The following is an 8,355-nucleotide window of genomic DNA, read 5'->3' as shown; positions in this document are numbered from 1 at the left end:
GCTTCTCCCTCTGTCTAGGTAGGTCTCTGCCTCTCTCTCTGTGTCTCTCATTAATGAATAAGTAATATCTTTTAAAAATAAATAGATGATAGATATAGATAGATGATAGAGGAAGGCAAATACTAATTTAAAAAAGCAAAGGAGACCACTGGATATCCAGATGCAAAAGAATGAAGCTGGACAACTATCTCACACCATTCACAAAAATTAATTCAAAATGAATCGTAAACCTAAAGGAAAGAGCTAAAATTATAAAACTCTTAGAAGAAAACATGAGTAAATCTTTACATTCCTGAGTCAGACGATGGTTTCTTAGATGACATCCAAAAGCACAAAGCAACAACAACAACAAAAAAGTAAATTAAACTACATCGAAATTAAAAACTTTTGTGCTGCAAATGATACCATCAAGAGAGTGAAAATATGAGTCACAGAATGAAAAAATATATTTGAAAATTATATGTCTGGGGACACCTGGGTGGCTCAGCGGTTGAGCGTCTGCCTTTGGCTCAGGGCATGATCCTGGAGTCCCAGGATTGAGTCCCGCATCAGGCTTCCTGTGAGGAGCTTGCTTCTCCCTCTGCCTGTGTCTCTGCCTCTCTCTCTCTGTGTCTCTCAAGAATAAATAAAATCTTCAAAAAAAAAATTAACCAATTAAAAAAAGAAAATTATATGTCTGATAAAGGGACTTGTATACAGAACATATAAAGAACTTGTATAACTCAATAATTAAAAAGGCAAGCATCCTAATTTTAAAATGAGCAAAGGGTCTAAATAGATATTTTTCCAATGATGATATGCAAGTAGGCAATAAGAAAATGAAAAGATGCTCAACACCATTAACCAAGAGGGATGTGCAAATCAAAATCACAATGAAATACCTATTAGGATAGCTATAATTAAAAATATATAATAACGTGTTGGTGAGAATGTAGAAAAACTGGAATCCTCATATATTGCTGGTGATGACATAAAATGGTGCAGCCACTTAAGGAAATAATTGGCAGTTCTTTAAAATGTTAAATATCGTGTAGCCCAGGTGGCTCAGCGGTTTAGCGCTGCCTTCAGCCCAGGGTGTGATCCTGGAGACCAGGGATCGAGTCCCATGTCAGGCTCCCTGCATAGAGCCTGTGTCTCTGCCTCTCTCTCTCTCTCTCTGTGTCTCATGAATAAATAAATATTTTAAAAAAAGAAAATAAAATGTTAAATATGGAGATATCACATGACCCAGAATTTCCATCCAAAGTATACATTCAAGAAATGAAAACATATCCCTCTAAAACATGTACATGAAAAAAAAATGTACATGAATATTTATAGTAGCATTATGGCCAAAAAGTGGAAACAATACAAATGTCCATCAACTGATGAATGGATTGAACAAAATGTGCTCTTATCCATACAATGGAATACTACTATTTGGAGATTAAAAGAAATGAAATACTGATACATGCTACTGCATGGATGAACCTTGAAAATCTTATGCTAACTAAAAGCCAGACATAAAGGACCACATACTGTATGATTCCACCTTTACCAAATTAACCTGTATGACAGGTTAATCTATAGAGATAGTAACAGATTTCATGGTTGGAGGAAGAAAGTTGGAGGAAAGTGGTGAGTAACTCTCAGTGAGTATGCTTCTTTTGGGGGATGATGAAAATGTTCTAAAATTGGTTGTAGTAAGAGTCACACAGCTCTCCAAATATAATAAAAATCATTAAATCATACATTTAAATGGATGAATTGTATGGATGTATATAAACTGTATTTCAAAAAGCTGTAGCAATGTTAATACCTGATAAAAGAGATGTCAAAAAAAGGTATCAAGTGCTAAAATGTACAAGCCGACAAAAAATAGAACAGTCCTGGAGCACCTGAGTGGCTCAGTAGTTGAGTATCTGCCTTCAGCTCAGGGCGTGATCCTGGGGTCCTGGGATCGAGTCCCACATCGGGCTCCCTGCATGGAGCCTGCTTCTACCTCTGCCTGTGTCTCTGCCTCTCTGTGTGTGTCTCTCATGAATAAATAAATAAAATATTTTTATATATATATATATATATATATATATATATAAAACAGTCCTGAAACTTTACATATCTAACAGAGCTTTTGAAATATTTAAGCCAAAAACCGAAACAAAAGGAAAAGTTAAAAATTTGCTCTTAGAGTGGGATACTTTTTAACTTTTCTTAGAAATTGACAAATCAGGGATCCCTGGGTGGTGCAGCGGTTTGGCGCCTGCCTTGGCCCAGGGCGCGATCCTGGAGACCCAGGATTGAATCCCACGTCGGGCTCCTGGTGCATGGAGCCCGCTTCTCCCTCTGCCTATGTCTCTGCCTCTCTCTCTCACTGTGTGCCTATCATAAAAAAAAAAAGAAAAGAAAAGAAATTGACAAATCACACAAATCTATAGAGATAGTCGATATAGAGATTTTTTAAAAGGTTTTATTCATTTATTCATGAGAGACACACAGAGATAAAGAGAGAATGGTAGAGACATAGGCAGAGGGAGAAGCAGGCTCCCCGCAAAGAGCCTGATTGGGGACTCGATCCCAGATCCCGGGAGCATACACTGAGCTGAAGGCAGATGCTCAACCACTGAGCCATTCAGGCATCCTAACCATATACAGAATTAACAAGTTTGATCCAAAAGATATCAAGAGATGTGTATTCACCAAGCAGAAAATATGCATTTTGTACAAAACTATTGGCACCAGTCACAAAAACTAATCAACTTTTAGGCCAAAAAACCAAACCTTAATAAATTTCAAAAAACTAAATCCATCAAAATTCAACAAATTTAAAATTTGTAACCACTATGTGAGAAATTTAAAACTTCTCTTACTTTTTAATAACTCTTTTGTTAAAAATAGGATGACCATAGGGGGCACCTGGGGGGTGCAGTTGGTCAAGCATCTGACTCTGGGTTTTAGCTCTGGTCATGATCTCAGTGTAGTGGGATCGAGCTCCCCATCGGGCTCTGCACTCAGCACAGAGTCTGCTTGAGATTTTCTCCCTCTTTCCTTCTGTCCCTCTTGCTCATGCTCTCTCTCTCTCTCTGTCAGTCTCTCTCTCAAACAAACAAATAAATCTTTTAAAAAATAGTGTGATAAAAATAGGATGACCGTATTTTCCAGTTCACCCAAAACAGTCCTGACTTTTACCTATTGTCCTGACATAATATATATTTCATTGGCAAAAGTGTCCACATTTGGAGGATAAATTATGTAGTGACCCCAATTAAGAAGTAATTCAGAACTGAAATAGAAATCTATTTAGAAAGCAAGGACAAAAAAAAAAAAAAGACTAAAAACCATGTGGGGGAACAGCCTGAAGTTCTCAGGGGAAATTTTGTAGCCTTTGATGAATACATTAGAAAATAAAAGGGGCAGCCCAGGTGGCTCAGCGGTTTAGCACCGCCTTCAGCCCAGGCCCTGATCCTGGAGACCCAGGATCCAGTCCCACGTCAGGCTCCCTGCATGGAGGAGCCTGCTTCTCCCTCTGCCTGTGTCTCTGCCTCTGCCTCTCCCTCTCTCTCTCTCTTTCTCTCTGTATCTCTCATGAATAAATAAAAAAATAAATAAAATCTTAAAAAATAGAAAATAAGAAAGATTAAAAATGAGCTAAGTACATAACTCAAGAAGGAAAGCAAAAACAACAAAAGCAGAAAGAAGGAAGGGATGAAAAGAGCAGTCAATGAAATAGAAAACAAATCAAGCAAAGGATTTGATCAACAAAATAAAAAGTTGATTCTTAGAAAAAAAATTGGCCAACCTGTGGTCAATTAGTGAGGACACACACACACATACACATGCAAACATTTCATAAGAAAAGAGAAATTACTAAGTTATAGATTTTTTAAAAATCTAGATGAAATAGATTTTGCAGAAAAACTGAGTTACCAAAACTGACTTAAGAAAGAGAATAGGAAAAAAAAAAAAAAAAGATGAAGAAAAAGAATAGGGACGCCTGGGTGGCTCAGTGGTTGTGCATCTGCCTTCTGCTCAGGTCGTGATCGCGGGGTCCTGGGATCGAGTCCCACATCCGGCTCCCTGTGGTGAGCCTGTTTCTCCCTCTGCCTGTGTCTCTGCCTCTCTTTCTGTGTCTCTTATGAATAAATAAAATCTCAAAAAAAAAAAAAAAAACACTGTTGTTGCTTGCACATCTGAATGGAATAGTAGGAATTGAGGTGTTATATACTTATATACCTGTACCATAAGTGTCAGAGGGGATTTATCCCAATCAGGGAAGAGCAGAAAGTAGAGACATGCTTGTGGGACAAACTTAACTGCCATTTGTCACTAGTAGGTGAGTCAGGATTTTAGCATGGGTGCCTCTACCCTCTAATTTCACAGTTTTCCTCTTGAAGATGATATCCTATCAGATGGCAAGTCAGAAATCTCTGTTTTAAGGAGGACTCCCTAACAACTCCACCAGCAGAGGTGGCTGATAACCCTCAACAAAATTCAGAGGCCTACTTGCCAAGTGAAGCTTCTTGGGACTGTATGGACAGATTCACATTATTCAATTCCTCTGGCACCTCAGGAAAAAGTGCTGTGTCTCCAGCCATGCCCCAACCAAAAAGGAGGTTGAGCATCTTGTGGGGACTTTTTTGGGAACAGGAGTCAGTATGTGCCTCTATTGGGCATTCTATTTGGTCCTTTATATCTGCTAATCCACAAATCAGCATTCTTTGAGCGGGGCCCAAACCAATAGCAATGAATGCCCTCTTTGTCCCCTACAAAGAGCCTACATTGCAGCCTGGCAAAAAATCATATGGTCTGCCTGAATCAAGAAACTGCAGTGGCTGGCAATCTAACCTGCTTCTATCTGTCATCTCTGGCCATGTGCTAGGAGAACAGAAAAATTCACGCAAGCACGGCTGCTCTTCCACCATTTCGTTATGCCTAATGCCATCAGTGGCAGCTCCCAAACATGGACTCTGCCTTGGATATGTACAAGCACACAGACCAACGCAATCTTTTTTTTTTTTTTTTTAGTACAATCTTTTAAAAACCTGATCGATGCAAATTCATAGCTTCTCTTGATTACTGAGCAGCCTTGGTTATACCATGTATGCCTATCCAGGCTGCAACTACTCCATGACATGGCCCATGTTTCTTAACTAAACCAATGTAATGACCATCCAAATCAAGTTTCAAAATAAACTCCAAGCTAGAGCAACTTGTGACTCTTTGGCCTATCTGTAAGTGGGGGAGAGATGGCCACAGCCTATCTTTCCGTTGTGGATGAGGCTTATCTATATTTTGGCATATCTATTGCCCCGTTGACAATGATACCAGAGATGAGTGGATCAGTCTATGTTGCAAGAGTCATCATGAATAACAGATTGACCTTAGACTATATCCCGGATATCTAAAATAACACCCACTGTTCCCCATATTTATTTGCAGTTGGCTGTGTCTGGGATACTGCAAAGCATGAATGAGGTCAGTAGAGCTGGTTAGCCTCTTCCTGCTGCTTAGAATCTTATTGATATCATTAGCCTTATCTAAAACTATATGAGACAAATTGAACAGGTTTGATCTTAGCCCCTGTTGGTTAAATTAAGCAGCATGGCCAATGAAGTGGCATAATTACATAAAAACTTAAGTTTGGTCAAGAACATATAGGGTCAAGGTGTAGATTATCCTCGAGAGACGCTGCCATGGACTCTGAACATCCCTGTATGTTCTCATTGTGGGCATGCCAAGAATGCAAAGCCCTAATCAATCTTTACGCATGCCACTTTTCAGCATTGGGCTTGCCATGAGCAATCATGTTTGCCATGAGCAACATAGAAGGATGCAGCAATGTCTCCTCAGACAAAGAGCAGGCTTACTTACTGTTTGTTATAAAAGAGATGGGTTCCCTAAACTTAGTGTTCCTAGGCTGGGACATGAACCTCTTCATGTTGGATTCATTCGGGTCCCTCCCACTCCCTCCCTTGGTGTTTTGGGGGGTAAGGAGAACCAGTGAAGACATGATCCTTATGCTACTTTCTGTGCCATAAGTAATAAGGGCCTTTGTCTCTGACCCAGGAGTCTCCTGTTTTCTACTAGCATCTTGTAAACAGGCATATATTGACTTATTAGCTTATAACTAAGGAAAAATACACCCCACACATTTACATTTATCTCTCAATTTCTTATCATATATTGTTCTAGTTGAGTTCTATATTATTTCTTGTACCAAATTTCAGTATTTTTAATATTCATGGACTTCATGTATTACACACATTAGCATATAACCATTCTTCATGCTTTCATTTTCTTGATACCTGATTCATTTGTAATTACTTTCCCCTTTTTGTTTTGAATTTTGTATATTTTTCTTGATAAGTCTTATTTCTTTTTTTTTTAATTTTTATTTATTTATGATAGTTACACAGAGAGAGAGAGAAAGGCAGAGACATAGGCAGAGGGAGAAGCAGGCTCCATGCACCGGGAGCCTGACGTGGGATTCGATCCTGGGTCTCCAGGATCACGCCCTGGGCCAAAGGTAGGCGCTAAACCACTGTGCCACCCAGGGATCCCGATAAGTCTTATTTCAAATAAATTTTATTGATCAGTACTTTTATGGATCCGACTCTTGGTTTATCTCAACTTTCGTAATTGATGTTATTGTTCTCTAACATTGTTTTCTCTTCATTATTTGTTATTTTGAGAAGGGGAAGAGAACAAGCGTTGCTGTTACCTTTTCCCAATCTCTTGAATTAAATCCTTGCTCATTTGTTAACATTTTTTATTTCCTGATTAACATATTTGAGTTAGAGTTTTCCTCTACACCTACTTTGGTTGTGTTACACAATTTTGATTCCAGTGGTTTTGTTATCATTTACTTATCAGTCTAAATTATTTCATTTTATGATTTTCATTTATATCAGATGATAATTTAGACATTTTTTTAGGTTCCAAACATAAAGTTTTTTTTCTATCCTTTCATATTCTAATTTTATGCACCATGGTCAAAGAAATGATTTATATGACTTAAGGGCTAATATATGGTCTATTTTTAAATATAAGAGATGTGCTTGAAGAAAATGTGTATTCTGTTTGTTGGGTGTGAAATTTTATATATGTACATATACACATATAGTTGTATGTTTGTAATGGCTGTATCTTTATGTTCTATCGATATTCTTGTTCACCAGCATGTAACACATTGGTTTTTTCTTTTCTCTTTTCCCTAAAATTCTATCTAGTCAGATAGGATTAGTCTCTGGTTTTCTCTTGGTCCCCATGTGCTTGGTGAGTCTTTTCCTTTTATTTTTAAATTTTCTATGTCTCTTTATTTTAAACATATATCTCTTGTAGCTGACACATTGTTTTTTATTTTTTATTTTTATTTTTTAAAGATTTATTTTTTTATTTTTTTATTCATAGAGACACACAGAGAGAGGCAGAGACACAGGCAGAGGGAGAAGCAGGCTCCAGGCAGGAAGCCTGACATGGGATTCGATCCTGGGTCTCCAGGATCACGCCCTGGGCTGCAGGTGGCGCTAAACTGCTGCACCACCTGGGCTGCCTGACACATTGTTTTTTAAATTCAATCTGACTCTGCCATTTAACTGAAGAATTTTATCCATTTACATTTATTGTGGCTACTCTTAAAGATTTACTTCTGCCATCGTCTCACATTTTCTAATATACTTTCTTTTTTTCTGTTTTCGTGCTTTCCACTGCAGGGCTCATGTTTCCCTATGCTGGTTTAAATGTTAAATCACTCAACAAATTATCTAAAAGTGAATTCACCATTGCTAGTTATATGTCCATAGGCAAGTCTTGCCTACACCCTCATCTTTAAAATGAGAATAAAGAAGAATATGATTGTTGTGAGAATTAAATGAGTTAATGTTGGGCAGCCTGGGTGGCTCAGCGGTTTAGCGCCACGTTCTGTCCAGGGTGTGATCCTGGAGACGCAGGATCGAGTCCTGCATCTGACTCCCTGCATGGAACCTGCTTCTCCCTCTGCTTGTGTCTCTGCCTCTCTCTGTGTCTCTCATGAATAAATAAGTAAAATCTTTTTTAAAAAACGTGTTAATGTCTGTAAAATTCTCAGAATAATGCCTTGGAAGAATAAAGTACTAGGTAAGTGTTTACTGTTACATCATTATGATAGTTGCTTTTAAGACTCATAGCTGTGTTATTTTTCCCTTTTGATTTCTGAAACATTTGTATTTGTATCTTCTCCCAATAACACAAATACTTAATTTCTCATGTTCTTTTGTTCTCTTTCTTTCTTCTTCCTCACCCTCTAATGTGTTGTTATTATCCAGTTTTGGTCTGACTTGTTTTGGACCTTCCTTCCTTCTTTGCTTGCTTGCTTGCTTGCTTGCTTCCTTCCTTCCTTCC

The sequence above is a fragment of the Canis lupus genome, chromosome 14 (genome assembly GCF_048164855.1).
Source record: "Canis lupus baileyi chromosome 14, mCanLup2.hap1, whole genome shotgun sequence".
NCBI lineage: Eukaryota > Metazoa > Chordata > Mammalia > Carnivora > Canidae > Canis > Canis lupus.
The sequence above is the reverse complement of the archived record's forward strand: the minus strand, read 5'-3'. Positions refer to the sequence as shown.